General features: G+C 41.0%; 1 protein-coding gene across 3 annotated transcripts in view; it reads right to left on the bottom strand.

The window, feature by feature from the left end:
- Positions 1 to 13,091, bottom strand: part of SGK3 (serum/glucocorticoid regulated kinase family member 3) — a 109,641-nt gene extending 96,550 nt beyond the window's left edge. The window contains exons 1-2 of one of the 3 annotated variants that reach the window (XM_015474460.3): positions 13,003 to 13,069; positions 10,840 to 11,043 (exon numbers count right to left, since the gene is read on the bottom strand). The gene's annotated coding sequence lies outside the window, so the exon portion shown is untranslated. Of the gene's footprint in view, positions 1 to 10,839; positions 11,044 to 13,002 lie in introns of all 3 variants that reach the window. The other 2 variants (XM_005215455.5, XM_015474461.2) reach the window with 2 other exon arrangements.
- Between the last annotated feature and the right edge of the window lie 9,315 nt (positions 13,092 to 22,406).

The raw sequence follows: 22,406 nt of genomic DNA, 5'->3' as shown, positions 1-22,406 counted from the left end.
AAAACGTTCCGGAATTAGATAGAGATGATGCCTGCACAGTTCTGTGACTAAAGCACCGAATTGTACACTTTAAAGTGATTAATTCGATGGCATATCAATTAAGTCTCAATAAAGCTGCTTTTCTCTTTAAAAAAATATTAAATGCAAGAGAATATGCTATGGGTTTATTCTGTCTTCTCCATTCACCTCTGTGACATTTTAAACTTTTCTAGTCGTGTGAATTTCCTCAGTGTCTTTCTCACCATTTGTTCAAAACATAAGTATATTTTATTAGATAATAGAATCATAAAATGTTCTTTCATTCCTACTTGTTTAACAGGAGCTCATCCTTTAAAGACGGAGAAGGCAATGGCACCCCACTCCAGTACTCTTGCCTGGAAAATCCCATGGACGGAGGAGCCTGGTGGGCTGCAGTCCATGGGGTCGCTAAGAGTCAGACACGACTGAGCAACTTCACTTTCACTTTTCACTTTCATGCATTGGAGAAGGAAATGGCAACCCACTCCAGTATTCTTGCCTGGAGAATCCCAGGGACGGGGGAGCCTGGTGGGCTGCCGTCTATGGGGTCGCATAGAGTCAGACACGACTGAAAGCAGCAACAGCAGCATCCTTTAAAGAATATTTTCTGGCAAGACACAATATTTTTGCATTAGCTAATACCCAACAAGAATCAGCAAAATGGTAGATGGTATCTGCGGATGGCTCTCTTTCTAAGGATTAATATAAATGTGGCTGGCTATCGCCAATATGGGATTTTAGAATATGGCAACAGGATTTGTTAGAGTTGGTAAAGTTCATTGGATATTGGCTGCTAACAGTAGGAACTTGACAGCTCTACAGATAACAAATAAGACATTCAAATTCTGTAGGTTCAGAATTTAACATATTCAGGAATTAAATTTAGGATTTTAGCTCCTTTCTATTAGGGAAGTAATATATTTAAAACATTTTCAGTCAGCTTCTTTCCTGAGGTCTGGCAGCAGTTTCTAAATGAAAAATGAATACCATCTCAGAACCCTACAGTAAAAATGAAAGGCCAGTTTTCAAAACTCATTTAACCACAGCCTCATCAGTAGATGGTAATCAGAGTGACCTATAAATCAATTCTGCCCGTTCTCTCTGACGAGGGTCTTTGAAAGGAATTAGCCTTTACCCCCTTCTCAAAGGCAAAGGGGACCCCCTGGTAAAGTTAAGTAGACCAGACCAGCTTCAGATCAGCGCTGCCCCGTGATGGCCACACAAGGCCACCTTCGAGGCCTCACTAAACCCTAATTTGCTGTTGTTTAGTTGCTAAGTTGTAGTCATGTCTGACTCTTTGTGATCCCATGGACTGTAGCCCACTAGGCTCATCTGTCCATGGGATTTCCCAGGCAAGAATACTGGAGTGGGTTGCCACTGCCTTCTCCAGTGGATCATCCTGACCCAGGAATCGAACCCAGGTCTCCTGCATTGGGAGGCGAATTCTTTACTGCTGAGGCACCAGGGAAGCCCAGATCCTAATTTGCTCATCTGTAAAATGAAACCTCCACCTACCCTACAGAGTTATTTTGAGTATTTAATGCAATACTATCTCTAAAGCACCCAGCACATGGTAGGTACAAAATAAATACTAGTCTCTCTTTGTTCTCCAAAGGATAAAATACATATGACAAATGACAAAAACTACAAAAATCATGATGAACGAAACTCTTGGGTTTAGCATACACTGAAAAGAGCAGAATTATCTGAATACTAAAAATAAATCTTTATTTTCTAAAAGACCAAATTCATATAATTTTAAGTAGGGGAAATATAACCATGATGATCAGATACAAGATATCAAAACAGGGGCGGTCTGGAATCAACTAACTGTGCACTAATTATATTGGCATTATATAACAGTTTTATTAGGAAAAACTGAATATCCAGTTTGTAGGATGCTGCAGACAATTTCAGTTAAATGGTTCTTCGAAGAAGCCAACAGTAACTCAAGATTTGGCCATATTTGCAGTATTAGAATTTCCTACAGGAAGGCTTCATAATGAATTTAGTCACAGGACTTGAGAGTGCTCCTGAAAGGGAACAAAGACAGGACCAGATGTCTGCAAAATACTACTAATCCTTTGAGACTCATCTATACAAGCATTCTTAAAAAATTTTTACTAAAGACGTATGGAAAAGGGACAACAGAAATATACATATATATATTTGAAGTCAGGGAACTCACAGACATAATTTTTTAAATTATTTTTTAAAGTGGGTTATATATTCACCTGGTTAAAACACCTCAAGAAAATATAAAAGAGACTCAGTGAAAGTTTGCTTCCCACCCCTCCCCTTTCCCTACCCACCTAGTTCTCATCACCCAATCTCCAAAATAGATAAACACTTAATTTCTTATGTATCCTTCTTTACACTTAGATGAAGCAAAAATACATTATTTTTCTACACAGAAAGACAAAGCAATTTATATACATATCATTCTGCATCTCAAAGGCAAATTTTTAAATCCTAAAATGTTCCAATGAAAGTGTGAAAATGAAAAACGGAAACCTCATTTAAAATGGTCAGAAGCAAAAGTAAACATCAAACTAAAGAGTTTTTGCACAAGGCAGGAAATTATCAACAAAATGAAAAGCCTGCCTCCTGAATAGGAGGGAATATTTATAAATGATATATCTGATAAGGGGTTAATATCCAAAATATACAAAGAACTCACACAACTCGATATCAGAAAAAAGCAAAACAAAACATATAACCCAATTTTAAAATAGGCAGAGGACCTAAACAGACACTTTCTCTAAAGACAACATAGAGATGGCCAATAGACACATGAAAGATATTCAACTTCACTAATCATCAGGGAAACACAAATCAAAATGGCAATGACATATCACTCATGCCTATTAGAATGGCTGTCATCAAAAAAAACAACAAATAACAAACGTTGGTTAAGAATGTAAAGAAAAAGGAACCTCATGCACTGTTGATAGGAATATAAATTGGTACAGCCACCATGGAGAACAGTAGGGAGGTTCCTCAAAAATTTACACTAACAGAGCTAGCATATAATCCAACGATTCTACTCCTGTGTATTTTCCCAAAGAAAACAGAAACAGCCCCATGTTCATCACAGCATTATTGGCAATAGCCAAGATATGAAAGCAATCTAAGGCTCCATTGATAAATAAATGGATAAAGAAGATGTGGCAATACATAATGGAATATTCAGTTCAGTTCAGTCACTCAGTCGTGTCCGACTCTTTGTGACCCCATGAATTGCAGCACGCCAGGCCTCCCTGTCCATCACCAACTCCCCGAGTTCACTCAGACTCACGTCCATCGAGTCAGTGATGCCATCCAGCCATCTCATCCTCTGTCGTCCCCTTCTCCTCCTGCCCCCAATCCCTCCCAGCATCAGAGTCTTTTCCAATGAGTCAACTCTTCGCATGAGGTGGCCAAAGTACTGGAGTTTCAGCTTTAGCATCATTCCTTTCAAAGAAATCCCAGGGTTGATCTCCTTTAGAATGGACTGGTTGGATCTCCTTGCAGTCCAAGGGACTCTCAAGAGTCTTCTCCAACACCACAGTTCAAAAGCATCAATTCTTCGGCGCTCAGCCTTCTTCACAGTCCAACTCTCACATCCATACATGACCACTGGAAAAACCATAGCCTTGACTAGACAAACCTTTGTTGGCAAAATAATGTCTCTGCTTTTGAATATGGAATCTAGGTTGGTCATAACTTTTCTTCCAAGGAGTAAGCGTCTTTTAATTTCATGGCTGCAGTCACCATCTGCAGTGATTTTGGAGCCCAAAAAAATAAAATCTGACACTGTTTCCCCTGTTTCCCCATCTATTTCCCATGAATATTACTCAGTCACAAAAAATGAAACACTGCCATTTGCAACAACATGGATGGCCACAGAGGGTATTAGGCTTAAGTGAAAGAAGTCAGACAGGAAGATAATACCATATGATTTCACTTTTATAAGTAGAATCTAAAAAAACAAAACAAATGAACAAACATAACAAAACAAAAACAGACAGAGACAAACTGGTGGTTGCCAAAGGGGAGGAGGGTGAGGGGATGAGTGACATAGGTGAGGAACAGTTAAAGGGACAGACTTCCAGCTATAAAATAAGTCACAATAATGTAACATACAGAATAGGGGATACAGCCAATAATACTATAATGACTTTGTATGGTGACAGATGGTAACTAGACTTACCATGGTGACCATTTTATATAGTATAAAAATACAGAATCATTAGGTTATATACCTGAATCTAATATAAAATTTTAAGTCTAGTATATTTCAATTTAAAAATTTTAATAGGGAAAAAATTATTTTAAAAAAATAATAAAATTTAAAAATAAGATAAACTACAGTCAGGAAGCCCTGAAGCAGGGGCTTTCACACATTACCCTGCTTGGTGGTGGCTGCTTGCAGACCTCAACAGGGTGCTTACTTCATATACCCCTGCAGGAGGAAGGAAGTTTTCTCCTTGCTCAGCACCAGCCCAGCCAATGAGAAGTCAACAACTAAACCAATAAGGGGCTTCCATAACCCTGATTTCTCTCTCTTTCAAAGGACTTCTATTCAAAAACAGTCCCTCCCAACTCCTCTTCCTTTTCTGTAGAAAAGACCTCTCCTTTCCTTTGTTCTTTGGACTCACCTACAGTTCACTATAGTTTGCTCGTCCTGAACTATAAAGTGTGTCAGTAGCTCAGTCGGGTCTGACTCTTTGCAACCCCGTGGACTATAGCCGGCCAGGCTCCTCTGTCCATGGGATTTCCCAGGTAAGAATACTGGAGTAGGTAGACATTCTCTTTTCCAGGGGATCTTCCCAACCCAGGGATCAAACCCAGGTCTCCTGAACTATAATTCCTCTGCTATGCCTGAGTGAATTTTATTTTGCTGGCTAAGTCACCTACCTCTTTGTTTTAAAGACTGATTAAAGCAACAAATACATTCAATGGGACAGGGGCTTCTGGTCACACTTGAGTGGATTTTTAAAAGGAGGAACAGAAATAAATGTTAATGTTAGTAGGAATTAGAAATAAAGGAAATCTATGTCAGACATGGGGGTTCCCTTGTGGCTCAGAAGGTAAAGAATCTGCCTGCAATGTAGGAGACCTGGGTTCGATCTTTGGGTTGGGAAGATCCCCTGGAGGAGGGCATGACAACACATTCTACTGGATACTACTGGATACTGAATACTTCTTTTCTTGGAGAATTCCCATGGATGGAGGAGCCTGGCGGGCTACAGTCCATGGGGTTGCAAAGAGTCGGACACAACTGAGTGACTAAGCACAGCACAGCACAGCACATGGCAGACACAAAAATCAAGGAAGGGGACATAGTTTCATAAATCTCTGAAAAATCCTTCACAGCCAAACACTGGAGCATCTTATCTTTCATGAATTAAAAAGATCATTTCCCAACAAACAAGAAGTAAATTAAACCAAAAATTCATGAGAAGAGAGAGTAGGGGGTAAAAGCAGATGAATTAGAAAGAAAACTAAAAGTACTGATGTTGAAATGGACTAAAATGTAAACTATGAATAAATATGTTTTTCATATTTTTTTTAATTTACAGTAAAGTCTTAACTTCTGACTGTTTATTAACAGTAGTCCAGGTTCAAATAAGCAAATAAAACAGTACTTTCATGTTTAAGCCATCATCAATTTTACCACCAGGCTGTCTGGAAGCTGGATAAAAATATCTTTTTAAAACCTTTTTCATTCCTGCTTATGAAAAAATAGGCCTTAATTCTCAGTGCAGCCTAAATAGCTATTGCCTTGGTCCTGAGCTCCTTATAATATTTGGCTCAGGTCCCATTATAGGTGAGCTGAAGTTGCTATGAAGTCAGCTGCTGCTGCTGCTAAATCACTTCAGTCGTGTTCGACTCTGTGCGACCTCATAGACGGCAGCCCACCAGGCTCCCCCGTCCCTGGGATTCTCCAGGCAAGAACACTAGAGTGGGTTGCCATTTCCTTCTCCAATGCATGAAAGTGAAAAGTGAAAGTGAAGTCGCTCAGTCATGTCCGACCCTCAATGACCCCATGGACGGCAGCCTTGGAAGTCAGCTACCTGGGCTAAATCACCTACATGCATCTTTTGAGAGAGCTTCCAGGGATATTCCTGCATCCAGCACCACTTCTCTAACTCCCAAGAATGGAAGGCTGATCTACATGTGCTTCTCACCAATGCATTTCTCTGCTGATGAAAGGCTGCAAGAAAAGGGTTTGGAATCCTGACACAGCACATCTCAAAGACTGCTAACCTTCGGTCTAAGAGTTGGTGATGGACAGAGAAGCCTGGCATGCTGCAGTCCATGGGGTCGCAAAGAGTTGGACATGACTGAACTGAACTGAACTGAACCTTCTTCATCTTCTGCTTAAAGACAAAGAGGTTGCTTTTAAACCAGAATTGGACACGACTGAACTGAAGTGAACCTTCTTCATCTTCTACTTAAAGACAAAGAAGTTACTTTTAAACCAGATGTCGAAACTTAACCCGAATGAACTTTTTGGCCAATCCAATATTTTCTAAAAGGAACAGTGCTCTTATCCAGAAGTGAGCTTTTAAGACCAAAACACTCTCTACTCAATCTATAACATGGTTAACATCTTCAATGAGAAAAAAAAAAAAAAATAGCACAAAATAATGCTACTGCTATGACATGAATCAAAAAAAATTATAAATAGTTTTAAATTTTATCATACATGCCAATGCTTAAGGAAAAAACAGCTTATTTAGAGATGAAGAGGTGGGTGGAGACTTCTGTGGAAATTTTGGAAGGAATTACCGGGTATTCTCAAACACTAGTTCTTTATAATATCTACCTTTCCTCCCAAACTAAAAGCTTTCCTTTTCCTTATTAAAGGCTTGCTCTTAACAGTATTGCCATGATTAGTATCTTTTTTGCTCAAGACCAAAATAAAGAGGGAGGAATGGAGAAAGGACAGAGAGAAATATCCTTAAAGCAAAAGCAGGAAGAAGAGAATTAAGAGAACAAGGTTAAAAGAGGGACTGAACTCTCAGAAAGTGGGGGGAGCCACAGAAGGATGCAGGAGGAAAGTATGGGTCACAGCTTGTGTAGGAGAAAAAGAGGGTGGAGAGATTAGCCCAGACAGACAGTGTCTGGAAAAGCTGGTGGAGTTAGTAACTAGACAGTTGTATGCATGAAATTATTCTAAATCAACTGTTACTAACTCTGAGACAGCCTATAAGATGAAGATCACAAGAAACTTCAAGGTCACCTATTCCTACTATAGGAGGGAGCTCTGTTAAGCCAATTACTCCATACACTGTACTTATCATTAGGAAACTATTTCAAAACATCTGAAGTTCAACTGTTCTAATCTTCAACTGAATTCAACACTTTTCCCTTGGTTTAGGTCCATTATTTCTGCTTTTCCTTTTATGATCGTAATTGATGATATATGAATATCCTATCATTTCTCTTCTTAAATATCTTGTATTTTAGACCTGCACAGAACACAAATGTTGACTCACCTCCATCAACAGGATACATGCTTTATGCTGATTTGGATGGGTATTTCGGTCCATCCGACACCCTCACCTCATCCCCTTTATGAGCACTAGTATAAATTTCCAGTAGTGTTATTCAGGTTTGGGGAATGGCAGGTGGCCAGGAAATACAGTAAAATAACTGGCTCCAAAGTGCCTGGAATCTCTGATGTTGGCTGACTAAACAAACACGATTCTCTAAGCGACAAAACAACCCTGTGTAAGGGAAATTTTTAATGGCATTGGAAATATGGATATGCACATACATATGAAAGTTTACAAAATATACTCTAAAATGCTAACAGTGATTGAGTGGTAGGTTTACTGATGATTCTTATTTTCTCTTTTTCTTCTTTTAATTTTTATTAAAAATGTATTACTTTGGTGATTTAATATTTTTTAAAAGATACAAAAGAGTGCACATATAGAAAAGAGAAATAGAAAATGGATAAATTAATTACAAAGTGGAATATTATGCAGCTGTCAAAACCAATGATGCAGACCTACAGATGTCCATGATAAGGTGTTAAATAAGAGATAAAAGGACAAACTGTATGGAGTGAGTCCCATTTAAAAAAAAACTCTCTATATATTTACAGATATACATACTTATATAAGCATGGGGTCAAGGCTAGAAGAAAATAAAAACCCAGCAGTGGTTACCTTTGTCGTTAAGATTAGAGTGAAGAGGACTTATTTTTTTACTTCACACACTTCTCAACTGTTTAAATTTAAGGGCATACTTTTTAATTAAAAAGAATATTTAGAAAATATGAGACAAACTAAAATAAAAATGAGAAAAAAGACGACAGTGTTTTCTTGGGAAACTAAGAAATTAAGAAGATGATTTCTTTTTAGCTGACCATACACAACTGAGCGACTCACACACACACGTGTAATATATACGTGTATTAGATTATATAGTCTATATACTGGTCCCTATGCACATTTATCTGCATTTGTGGATGCTGAGTTGGAAATCAGATTATTTTAACTTCGACCTATTTTTATTCTAAAAAAACAAGGAGGTAAATAACTAGAATAATAAAGTTCCTTCTCATTTTTCAATTCAAGGAAGCAGTCAGCCAAGTCCTTAGTGAAGCCCCACTGGACTGAGGACTTTTCATCCAGCAGCCAGTAGATTGGCTAGTCCACCAGTGAGTTCGATTTTGCATCTGAATATATTAGATGTGTTAGTCGCTCTGTTGTGTCAACCCCATGGACTGTAGCCTACCAGGCTCCTCTGTCCATGGGATTTCTCAGGCAAGAATACTGGAGTGGGTTGTCATTTCCTCCAGAGGATCTTCCTGACCCAGGGATGGAACCCAGGTCTCCCAAATTGCAGGCAGATTCTTTACCATCTGAGCCACCAGGGAAGCCCACTTTCCATCTTACATATTATTCCTCTCTTTTTTTCTTCTTAAAGTCACTCAGTCTTGTCTGACTCTTTGCAACCCCATGGACTATACAGTCCATGGAATTCTCTAGGCCAGAATACTGGAGTGGGTAGCCTTTCCCTTCTCCAGGGGATCTTACCAACCCAGGGATTGAACCCAGGTCTCCCCCCATTGCAGGTGGATTCTTTACCAGCTAAGCCACAAGGGAAGCCCAACAATACTGGAGTGGGTAGCCTATCCCCTCACCAACAGATCCTCGGACCCAGGAATCCAACCGGGGTCTCCTGCGTGGCAGGTGGATCTTTACCAACTGAGCTATCAGGGAAGCCTACATAATTTGCCTTACATAATCACCCTTCTTTCACTCACCCTCATTGCCCATCCAAGGAAAACAGATTTCAGTGTTGAACAATAGAAGAAACTGTGGTTACAAGGAGGTGAACTAAAGCAGGTTTTCGGGACCTGTCAGACACAGGAAAGGCCCTGAGAAATTGGTCAAGAGCAAGAAGATTTTACCCTGCCTAGTTCTCTTTGAAAACTCTCTGGCTCAACTTTAGACAGGCAATAACATTTTACTTCTTGAGGCTCTGAAACAGCCTCCAACATTGGATTTCCATGTTGTCTTCTTCAGCAATGATAACTCAGAGTTAGTATAGAGTTAAAATTTCTTTGACATGAACTACCAGATGTGGAATCAGTACTATCTTTCTCCATTAAATTTTTTCAAAAGTGAAATGAGAACAAAGACTCCACCATAAAGAATGCAATAGGTAAAGGAAAACAGAGACACTGAGTCCTTTAACATAATGCGGGGGCTGTTTCTGTCAGGAATAACATGTTACATAATTTGAGTTTCATGAATCAGCAGTTTTAGCCTGTAATTACAGGAATTTTTCAAAAAGGGAAGGAAAAAAAAAATCCCTGAGGATTGGAAAAGGTAAAGTAGTTTTTGAAACGAGGCAGGTTTCAAAAGTATTTTATTCCACCCCCATACAAAAGAACGTTGACAGGCAGATGACTCAGTCTGGCTTCATTAAGGGTTTCTTAACACCTAAAATTCCTCATGGGAAAGCCCACCTCATCTCTCATTTTCCTCCATAGCCCTTCCCAGTTCCTCCCACCAGGTAATTGCCATATTTTCCTCTCTCATTGAAGGTTATCCATGTAGAAGAAACATACTTTAGGATACACAGAGTTACACTTGAAGGAGAAAAGTTGAGGATTTTTGTTTGTTTTTTGAAATACTACAGTAATTGTAACACTTCAAAAAACACAGCAGTGATGTCAAACACTTCAAAATAATTATAATACCTATGATCTCTGTGTTTGAACTTGCTCATAAACCCAGGTGGCTTAATTGAGTTCACTTAGAATGAAAACCTACAGTGATTGGCAGTCCTTAAAAATGATCTCGAATGATCAGGAAGAGACAAGAAAAGTCAACACAACCATGAGAGCCATGTGTTCAATGGCAACTATAAATCAGAGAGGGGAAAAGTAGGATGCTTGGAAAAGGGGAATAACCAGCTTATTTGCTTTTTCAAACACCAGAGATGATCAGTTCCAAGAAGTTCAAAGGACTTTCCAGCTCATCCCTTTTGTAGAAATTACGTGGTAGCAGATACTGTTTGAAAAAGAGAGGTGTTAGATTAGGCCTGGCAATCCCTTAGTCACAACTCAACTATGGTGTGACAACTCAACATATAATGTTTTGAAATACAGCAAGAAGTCTGAAGTCATTGGGAGTCATTCATTCCACAAATGTTTATTACGGGCTGGCACGTGCCAGGCACTGTCTATACACCTGCTCTCTATTCAAGCTCTGCCTCTTACCAGCTGTGCTATCCAGGCTAAAGCACTTTCACATTTCTATGCCTCAGTTTCCTCATGTGTAAAAGTTGGAATGAAAACTGGCTACCCACCTCATGAGGTCTCTCTGAAGAGCAAATAAGTATACACGGAAGCACTCTGTAACCCATGGAAGTGCTGGTTGCCATTTGGCTGAACTGAAGTCATGAATGTCTATGTGCCATAAAATTATATCAGAAGAAAGTGAGACTTCTTGCTTCCAGGAGACACTTCATAATCTTATTAAATAAGGCTCAGAGTGTCATTTCATCATCTCCCTGGAAATTTAAATATATGAAACAGAGAAAGCTAGTATGATGTGCGGATTTTGACATTAGATTCATAATCACCGTAATGACAAGAACCATACTTATTTTAGTCATCATCCTGTGTTTCCATCTGGCCATCAGGCTAAGGCACCCATTTGAAGAGGGTGCTTAACTCTGGAAAATATTCTCTCAATATATCTGCAAATCACAAAATGGTTACCTAGAAGGTTGACCCATCAACTCAGCGTTACCTGAGTTTTACAGTTTACAGCAAATGGTAGTAAAATTACAAAGTATTGTTTGTTATGTGGATGTGTTCAAACAAAAATGTTCTATTTTATAGTATATTTCAAGTTCAGTCTGACCCTCAAATCTAAGCTACAGTCACGTCTGTGTGTATATGTTAGTCGTTCAATTGTGCCTGATTCTTTGCCACCCCATGGACTATAGCCTGCCAGGCTCCTCTGTCCATGGAATCCTCCAGACAATAATACTGGAGTGGGTTTTCATTCCCTTCTCCAGGGGATCCTCCTGACCCAGGAAGCAAACCTGGGTCTCCTTCATTGCAGGCGGGTTCTTTGCCATGTGAGCCACCAGGGAAACCCAAGCTACAGTCATACCAATTGTCAAATATATTAGGAAGGAAATAAAATTAAGCTCAGTGCAGTGGCAGCTGAAGAAAGGGGAAGTTCTGGTCTCCTCAGAGTTAGTTAAGGATGGGCACTCTGTCCACTGAGAAGGACCATGATATTGAAGATGCTAGCGATCTGGCCAGAAATCTGTAAGAAGAGTTCTCACTCCCTTCACTACAGACTCCCTTCCCCCAGGGGAGTAGATGGGTGATGGCTTGATTTACTGGACTGGAAGCCAAGCGGGCTAGAAGGCACACCCAGTCCTAAAATATGCCTGAAACTTCCTCTGTTTCTAAAAGCTCTTGCAATGACATTCAGGGAACTGAAGTATGCACAGCCTGGACACTGCTAGACCTGCTATAATTTAACATTTTGAGTTAATAATTTGAGTTAATATTTATAAAACACTTAGAACGAGCCTAACACATGTCAGAGCTACCTAAGTGTTTGATAAATAAAAAAGCACTTCCCAGATTGGCTGGGTGAATGATCAACCTACTGACAAAGTAGAGAATCAAAATACACAACGGTCTACTTTTTTATTTTTGACCCTGATAAAGACTTAGAAACTGTCGTGTTCTGCATCTCAAGTGTACCCTGTACAGCCTTGTGCAGAACTGAAACTCTAGTCGTGGTTCAGAAGTCACTACTAAATTAAATAACCTAAGAGTTTAAGTTTCAACAGATGAATTCTTTCTCTTTTCTGTCTTTCCCAGTAACCACCACTAAAAATGACAAAATCTAAAAATCCCAAAGCATTTCTAGATGGCACATACCAATGCTCAACTGGGAATCAACAAAGCCAAATGAACGCTAAAAGGGACAGAAAAGGTTTCAAATCACAGAGAGCTTAAAGGACAGCCACGCATTAAGGTTTCAGACGGCAGGTTCGCTGACAACAGGTTAAGGATTTCGGTGCCCTCGCAGGTAACCTGCACCCACTTTCGACCTCAGGTAGGGGGTCTCCCACCCTCCTGGTTCCCGGCTCCGAAGCTGCACTCAGATTAACAACATCTGTCCCCGGGGACACCCCTCGGGCGTTTAGAAATCGCAAAGCAGAAACCGAATTCACCTCGAGGAAACAAAGACCACAAACTCTCAGAGTCCAGGGCTGGGCGAGGGAACGGCTTTTCCCACCCGACCAACGCGGAGGTTTCCGGGCTGAAGGACGGGGGCGCCGCCACGGGACCCGGGAAAGTCACGTTTGCTCCAGAAAGAGGCAGCCGAGGAGGCCCGGGTACCCTCGCCCCGCCCGGTCCCACCCGCCCGAGGGCCCGACTGCGGCCCGGCCGCTCGCCCGCCCCGCGGCCCAAGGTCCCCGCCGCCCCGCACCTACCCGGCTCCGCGGTGCTGCCTCCCCGCGTGGCGGTCGCGGAGCCGAGCGCTCTCGTGCTTCCTCCTTCCCGGGGAGGCCACCGGGCGCTGGCGTTTCCTCCCAGACGCGTCACGGCGGCCGGCTCCTCCCGCAGGGCGAAGCCGGGCGACCGGCAGCGCGCGGGGAAGGCCCCCGCTCCGGGCTGAGGGGCGACCCGCCCCGGGCCGGAGGCGCGGGCTGGGCGATACCCCCAGCCGCGGAGACCCGCGCTCCGCCCGCTTCCCCGAGGACCCTCGCGAGAGCCCCCCGCCTCGCCCGGGGCGCCAAGTTCGGGGGACCCCGCGGTAACCGCCTAGACTCCCCAGGATTTTCCGCTGCTCCGCTTGTAGTGACCGCTGCCCTGGGGCCCAGGAGCGGTGTGGGCCATCGTGCCCGGCCCGGCCGGGGATTCTAACCCTGGTGCGCGGAGGAGGCAGGACAGCCCGACCCCCGGAGGCTCCCCCAGAGCCACCCGGGAATGGTCTGGTGGGCATGTGTAGTGGTGTAATGTAGAAGAATCCAGATAATTTTAGGGGAACAGCTGTGCTTCATTTAACATTATTTGCACAATTTTCTACTTTTTCATCAGCAGAATTTTGGCCTTTGTAAGATGGGAGAGCGCTTTCACAAAGTGGCAGGTCCTGTGTACAGAGAAATTTCCTTTCCACAGCTATTTTTGGATCTCTCTCTCTCTATATATATGTATATATTGGGAAAATGGGCATAAAGTACAGTAGATATTAAAATCCAATACATACAAATCAACATATCGCCAGTGGTCCTTTGTATATTTTCTGTGGTCCACACAAAACAATCCATACAATAAAGCACAGAGAAGCTAAAGAAGTTCCTCTAGTAACAAAATCAACAAGTGATCAGTGTGATCTCTTAATGAAAGCTATATTCACTGGACTGAAAAATTTCTCAGACAAAAGGAAGTTTTGTGACAATGAACTCCAAGTGAGATGATAGACAAATACCTGGCTATTACTATTTTTCAACTTTTTTTTCTTTTGTTTGAAAAACAAACATCTGGGAACCATTACCTTTTCAAGAGAAATTTGCCCTCCTACTGTGAAGAACATAGCACACACACACACACACATGCCCATCTTGCACAAACATTTCAAGACAGGAAGGTTGGTGGTCAATGTTCAGCTGATAAGCTAGGAAGACTTCAGATATTTTGCATTTACAATCTGAGAGCTGCAATTTAATACCTTGATTTCTCAGAACACTAGAGGTCATAAATATATTCAAGAACTATTAAAGGACTTTTTCACTTAATTAAAAGCACACACTTTAAGGCTGATCACTTTGGTTAATCATATTCACCTACAGATATAGATCATATCTCCATTTTCCTTTACATTTCCAATTTCCAAGTTAACACTGTAAAAGCTATTGAATTTTCAGCAATATCTAGCTGATGTTTATGCCTTTATAAAAGGTTTCGTGTACATTTCACGTAAGGACTTTTTTTAAAATAGAGTTTTTTTGTTAGACTCTGGGTTCTAATATTTTGTTTGCAAATATGATTCATTTCATGAGATAGGGCAAATATTTTGTTCATTTGTTATATTTATAATGTAGAAATTATGAGCCCAAGCTTTGGAATCAGACTCAGATTTAAGCTGTGGCTCTGCTACTCTCTACTTCAAATTCACCTCTCTGAACAATGATTTCATCTAAAACTCAAGGATGATAATAGTATTTTTTTCTCCTTAGTAAAACACATAGTGTGTGTGTGTATGCTTAATTGTGTCCAACTCTGCAACTCCATGGACTGTAGCCCTCCAGGCTCCTCAGTCCATGGGATTCTCCAGGCAAGAATACTGGAGTGGATTGCCATTTCCTTCTCCAGGGGATCCTCCCAACCCAGGGATGGAACTTCGACTCCTGCGTTGGTGGGCAGATTCTTTATCACTAAGTCACCTGGGAAACCCAAAACACATAGTAATAGTGCTTATCTCATGAAATTGCTATCAGGATCAAATGAACCTAGTAGAATGGCTGGAGCATATTATCAACTGACTGATGATTGTCTTCACATTATTATAGCTTTAACACAGATATAAAAATGCCAATTTTCGTGTTTCATTTGCACTACTATAAAGAATGATGCTTCCCATGTAGCTCAGTTGGTAAAGAATCTGCCTGCAATGCAGGAGACCTGGGTTCGATTTCTGGGTCAGGAAGATCACCTGGAGAAAGAAATGGCAACCACTCCAGTATTTTTGTCTGGAGAATCCCATGGATAGAGGAGCCTGGCAGGCTACAGTCCATGGGGTTTCAAGAGTCGGACATGTCTTAATGACTAAACCACCACCACTATAAAGAATGGTTAATTTTTAGAGCTTTGAGATTTTTGTAGAAGTCCAAAAAGTAACAGGAAAAAAAAATCACAAGAGGAAGGGGATATATGTATGCATATAGCTAATTCACTTCCTTGTACAGCAGAAACTAACAACATTGTAAAGCAATTATACTCCAATAAATAAATAAAAATAAATTAAGGGTCTCACATTAAAGAAAAAGAGAAATATTGAGACATAGTTACGTTCAGAATTTTAGAAAATTGGACTGGCAATACTGTAAACTACTGACCCAAACATTAAAAGAAAACCTACCTAACCAGGGAATAGGAAGGAAGGCTTTGTCACTCAGTTGTGTCTGACTCTTTTTGACTTTTCCAGGCCAGAATACTGGAGTGGGTAGCCTTTCCCTTCCTCAGGGGATCTTTCCAACCCAGGGATCGAACCCAGGTCTCCCACATTGCAAGAGGATTCTTTATGAACTGAGCTATCAGGGAAGCCCAACCAGGGAATACAGTATTTCTTTTTAAATAATATATTCTGATAAGATGAGTGCCTGGTTTTCATCCTTTTTTCAAAATGGAAAGCCTTTTCTCTAATATGGTGTCTGATATGGAACTATCATGACTTTTTATATCATAATAAAGTCCTGTGTTATTTATAATTCTTTTATTGTAACCATGGAAAAGTTGAGGAGCATAACAATATAAGATTATCACTTCCCTTCAGTTCAGTCAGTTCAGTTCAGTCACTCAGTCGTGTCCGACTCTTTGTGACTCCATGAATCGCAGCATGCCAGGCCTCCCTGTCCCTATCACTTCCCTTAGGGAAAAAAAATTTGATAAAATAGGCAGTCACAGGACCTGAATGACTCTATTCATAAGTCAGCTGGAAATGGAAGTGAGGGCCAGTATTCATTAGAATATTTGTTTTATAGCAGGAAACTCGCCAAGACTAGAGATGTAAAAATACTACTACCAACTACATGATTAGAAAAGGAAAGATGTTCTAGATGCATGTTATTTGTATAGTTTTTATATAAATTTTTTATACTTTTTTTCCTTCCTTCTACTACATACTCATCTACTTAAGTGGGTCAGACATTGTGAGTTGTTGCTATAGTTTCCAGCTATGTTTATCCGTTGATATACCAACCATCTCTGTGCTTGGCGTTCTAAGTCCCTTCCATCGTGTTTGACCCTGTGTGACCCCATGGACCGTAGCTTGCTCACTACTCTGTCCATAGGATTCTCCAGGCAAGAATACTGGAGTGGGTTGCCATGCCCTCCTCCAGGGGATCTTCCTGACTCAGGGATCAAACCCACGTTTCTTTTGTCTTCTATATTGGCAGGCAGGTTCTTTGCCACTAAAGCCACCTGGGAAGCCCCAAGCCAATCACAGTCTCCCACAACTTAAGTAAAGAGAAAAACCATTTTTTTTTTGAGAAAGTAATTTAAGGCATAGTCCTAGCCATGAATTGGTTCAGAAAATAACTAACAAGAAAAACCTGCTGTAAAAATAGGTAAGGACATGAGAATTAAAGTGACCAACTTACTGAATTTTCTGAGTAAAGTAATTTAATAAAACACAAAGCAATGCAAGTATGGAGAAGGCAATGGCAACCCACTCCGGTATTCTTGCCTAGAGAATCCCTTGGACAGAGGAGCCTGGTGGGCTGCTGTCCATGGGGTCGCACAGAGTCGGACACAACTGAAGCGACTCAGCATGCCTGAATGCATTGGAGAAGGAAATGGCAACCCACTCCGGTATTCTTGCCTAGAGAATCCCAGGGACAGAGGAGTCTGGTGGGCTGCCATCTATGGGGTCGCACAGAGTCAGACACAACTGAAGCGACTTAGCAGCAGCAATGCAAGTATATTTAGAAAAACTCCAATACTCACTGGAACTGAAACAGATTGGTTTACCCTGCCTTAGCACAAAGCGGAATTACCCTGTTTCCTTGAGCCCTTGTGGCTCAGCTGGTAAAGAATCCACCCACAATGTGGGAGACCTGGGTTTGATCCCTGGGTTGGGAAGATCCCCTGAAGAAGGGAAAGGTTATCCACTCCAGTATTCTGGTCTGGAGAATTCAGTCCATGGGGTGGCAAAGAGTCAGACAATTTTGATCTGGAAAATGGTTCAGAGCATGCTCATTTTGTATGTTGCAGGTGGGAGTGGCTCAAAGCTCAAAGTCTTTCTTGGGCCAGATTAGCCATGTTCAAACTCAAAACTGAAATACCAGATGTTCAGGCATGTTTTGTATTGGTAATAAAAAGAAAACTCTATTTTAAAACTATATGAGGGATAAATATAAAGCTTCCAGATCACAGAACTTTCGTACTTTCTATATTAGACTCAAGAGAAAAACTAAGGGGAAGTGTCAGATCAAACTCCCTAAACTGCTAGCATCAGCTTTTTGATTAAAAAGTTGCTAGAAATTGCTTTAAATCCTGCTAAGACCATTCATTATCTGAAGTAAGACTATTATCTTCCCCTATTAAGGAAATGTCATTGCCTTCCCATCTAGTTGTGAGTATCAAGAACAAAATGTAAATTGCTTGCTTTTTCTTTCTTGTTTTTTATCTTGGTTTTTTTATGTCTCTGGTTTGGATAGTCTGTTATGTACAGTAAACCGTGTCTGTTAATAGTTGACCATAACTTATTTATGTTAAGTCAGTCAGCAGTTCCTATGTTCCTCAGAGAATCGTATTAGGCCTTTGAGCTCCAACCTACTAGGTGTACTTTGAAGATAATAATTATTTTAGTTACTTATCAGTATGGAATAATGGCTTTTCTTAAACACCATTCATTTGGTGACTCAGTTACTTACTGTCAATTATGTATGATTAATGATTGAACCCATTTCAGATGGCAAAGGCTTAATAGCCTTTGGCTGGAGAAGGAAATGGCAACCCACTCCAGTATTCTTGCCTGGAAAATCCGATTGATGGTGGAACCTGGTGGGCTACAGTCCATGGGGTCTCAAAGAGTCAGACACGACAGAGCAACTTCACTTAAGGAGGAGCATTGCTGTCATTTCCTCACCTAGTTCCCCAAGGAATCTGTGTCAAAGGCTTAATAAAGCTTAAGGGACTATAACTCTTCAGATACCAAAAGACCCTTGAATTCCCTAGGTTTTGTAGAATAAACAGCATTTTAACTTTTTGTACTCTTTCTGATGTTTTACAACTCTCATACAACTTCTTTCCAAATTCTCCACATTCTATTTTAGATGAGATGCCATTATGAGTCATGGAATCTTCTTGGAAATGATTGGGCAAGCCTGTAATATATAAGAGCTTTCTCTCAGCTTTGCAATTCACACTCTTATAATGCAATTTGGAATTATTCTTATATTTAAAATTGAAGTAAAGTGTTAGTCACTTAGTCATGTCCAACTCTGTGTGACCCTATGGACTGTGGCTGCCAGGCTTCTCTGTCCATGGGATTCTCCAGGCAAGAATACTGGAGTGGGTTGCTATTCCCTTCTCCAGGGAACCTTCCCGACCCAGGGATTGAACCCTGGCCTCCCTGCATTGTGGGCAGATTCTTTCTCATCTGAGCCACCACATTTAGTATTATGTAGACTAAAATCAGAACTCTAAATGTTTGTTTAGCCTACTTATACTTCTCAAACTATATTTAAGGGGTTATTTTGATTATCCTATTGCACTCCTCTGCACCTGTTTTACCAGACCTCTATTTTTCCTGGATTATTTAAAAATATTTATTTATTTATTTATTTGGCTTCTCTGGGTCTTAGCTGTGGCATGTGGGATCTAGTTCCCTGGTCAGGGATCTAACTGAGGCCCCCTACACTGGGGAAGTACATGCAGAGTTTTAACCACTAGACCACAAGGGAAGTCATCGGCTCGATGTTTTGTTTTTTTTTTAATTTTATCAAATTCTTTAAGACCAAAAACATCCAAAGCAGAGGGTATACATCCTAGGAGTATTCAAGACAATCTACCACAGTTGAGAAAGAAAATATCCCAGTGTCTAACAGATCTTCCTCAGCTTATGATGGGATTACGTCCCCAGTAAACCTCTGGTAAGTTGAAAACATATAGTACACCCTACCTATTAGACATCATAGCCAAGCCTAACTTAAACCTGCTCAGAATATTCACATTAGGTTACAGTTGGGTAAAATTCTCCAACACAAAGCCTCATGGATATCTCATAATTCATTGAACACTGTACTGAAAGTGAAAAGCAAATACTTATCTGGGTCCAGATTGGCATGGACTATTCACCCTTCTGACTGCATGACTGTTCAGAAGCTGTCACTGGCTACTGCTGTACACCATCACCAAGAGGATCATACAGCATATCCCTAAACTAGGAAAAGATGAAAATTCACAAGTCAGAGTTTGGTTTCTACTGAGTTTGCTTTCACTCCATCTCGAAGTTGAAAAATCTTAAGATGAACCATTGTGAGTCAGGGACTATCTGTATTTGTTTTACCTAAACGGAAGAAATTAAGCTTTATTATTTAACATATCAGCTTCCCCAGTGGCTCAGATGGTAAAGAATCTGCCTACAATGCAGGAAACCTGGTTTCCATCCTTGGGCCAGGGAAGATCCCCTGGAGGTAGGAACGTCAACCCACTTCAGTATTCTTGCCTGAAGAGTTTCATGGAGAGAGGAGCCTACCTGGATACAGTCCACCGGGTGGCAAAGAGTTGGACACAGCAGAGCGATTAACACTTATACACTTAAGCTTATTTAACATACACACTACCACTAGCATGCTCATACAGTCCTTTGTCAGTCATTTGTCTGTTCTGCAGGGTATCCTGAGAAGGGTGGGCTTCCACTTGAATGGAAACTCTCAATCATCCACCATCAGTGTGTTGCAGTTTTGTGCACTATCGGAAGTCACTGATATGATTAATTTTGTAAAAACAGATCCTCTCAATAGACAGTATATAGTACTTTGCACTGAGATGGGGAGTAATCATGGAAAACTCTTTATCTTCCATCAACGTTTTCAGGATGCTTAGAATTAAAAGTACAGCTCCAAAATAAATAAATAAATAAAAGTACAGCTCCTGGATCCACACAGTCTAGTTCTGACCATAGTTCTGCCATCACCAGCCACGTAGCTCTGAGTAAGTTATTTCATATCTCTGGATTCAGTTTCTTTATCTGTAAAATGGAGATCATCATAATATCTACTGCACTGGGTTGGTTGTAATGAGGGTGGAATAAGTTTACATATGTGAAAAACCTGTATGCAAGTCAAGAAGAAACAGTTTGAACCCGATGGAGTTCAACAGAGCAACAGACTGGTTCAAAATTGGGAAAGGAGTACGTCAAGGCTGTACACTGTCAGCCTGTTTGTTTAACTTATACGCAGAGTACATCATGAGAAACACTGGGCTGGATGAAGCACAAGCTGGAATCAAGATTGCCAGAAGAAATATCAATAACCTCCGACATGCAGATGACACCACCCTTATGGCAGAAAGTGAAGAGGAATTAAAGAGACTCTTGATGAAGGTGAAAGAGGAGAGTGAAAAAACTGGCTTAAAACTCAACATCCAAAAAACTAAGATCCTGGGATCCGGTCCCATCACTTTATGGCAAATAGATGGGGAAACAATGTAAACAGTGACAGACTTTATTTTCTTGGACTCCAATTCACTGTGGATGGTGACTGCAGCCATGAAATTAAGACACTTTCTCCTTGGAAGAAAAGCAATGACAAACCTAGACAGCATATTAAAAAGCAAAGACATCACTTTGCCAACAAAGGTCCACAGAATCAAAGCTATGGTTTTTCCTGTAGTCATGTACAGATGTGAGAGCTGGACAATAAAAAAAGGCTGAACACCGAAGAACTGATGCTTTCGAACTGTGGTGCTGGAGAAGACTCTTGAGAGTCCCTTGGGCTGCAAGGAGAATCAAACCAGTCAATCCTAAAGGAAATCAACCCTGAATATTTATTGGAAGGACTGATGCTGAAGCTGAAGCTCCAATACTTTGGCCACCTGATGTGAAGAGCCAACTCATTGGTAAAGACCCTGATGCTGGTAAAGATTGAAGGCAGGAGGAGAAGGAGATGACAGACAACGAGATGGTTGGATGGCATCACCGACTCAATGGACATGAGTTTGAGCAAACTGTGGGAGATGGTGAAGGACAGGGATACCTGACATGCTGCAGTCCATGGGGTCACAAAGAGTCGGACATGACTGAGTGACTGAACAGAACAGAGAATATATAAATCTACCACCAAAATAAGCTTTACATAAGCTCTCGTTGTGATTACTTCCTGTGCTATGCTTAGTCGCTCAGTCGTGTCCAATTCTTTGTGACCCCATAGACTGTAGCCTTTGGGGCTCCTCTGTCCATGGGGATTCTCTAGGCAAGAATACTGGAGTAGGTTGCCATGTTCTCCCTCCTCCAGGGGATCGTCCCAACCTAGGGACAGAAGCCACGTCTCCTGCATTGCAGGCAGATTCTTTACCGTCTGAGCCACCATGGAGTGGTGGCACATCCATCTTAAATATCAAGATGAATGATGCATTTTCCTCTGATGAAAATACAAGGAATCCAAATTTCCCTGTCTTTTCTGGGATTAGTACTTTCCTTTCAAGGTAAAGTTGAAGCAGTGAGTGAGAAAGTAACTTTATCCACCCTCCTTTTTAAGAATATGTGTTTTGAAAGAAATACTTCAGAGAGAAGGTTTTGAAAATGATGTTTGGAAACAGGTAATTCTATTTCAAAAAAAACTCATTGAGAACAAACAAACATATGGATACCAAGAGGGGAAGAGGTGGGTGGGATAAACTGAGAGATTGGGATTGACGTGCATGTGTGCCTGCATGCTAAGTTGCTTCAATCATGTCCAACTCTTTGTGATCCTATGGACTGTAGCCCGCCAGGCTCCTCTGTCCGTGGGATTTTCCAGGCAAGAATACTGGAGTGGGTTGCCATGCCCTCCTCCAGGGAATCTTCCTGACCCAGGGATTGAACCTGCATCTCTTAAGTCTCTTGCATTGGCAGGTAGGTTCTTTACCACTTGTGCCACATGGGAAGCCCTGGGATTGACACATATACACT

The sequence above is a fragment of the Bos taurus genome, chromosome 14 (genome assembly GCF_002263795.3).
Source record: "Bos taurus isolate L1 Dominette 01449 registration number 42190680 breed Hereford chromosome 14, ARS-UCD2.0, whole genome shotgun sequence".
Lineage (NCBI taxonomy): Eukaryota > Metazoa > Chordata > Mammalia > Artiodactyla > Bovidae > Bos > Bos taurus.
The sequence above is the reverse complement of the archived record's forward strand: the minus strand, read 5'-3'. Positions and strand labels throughout refer to the sequence as shown.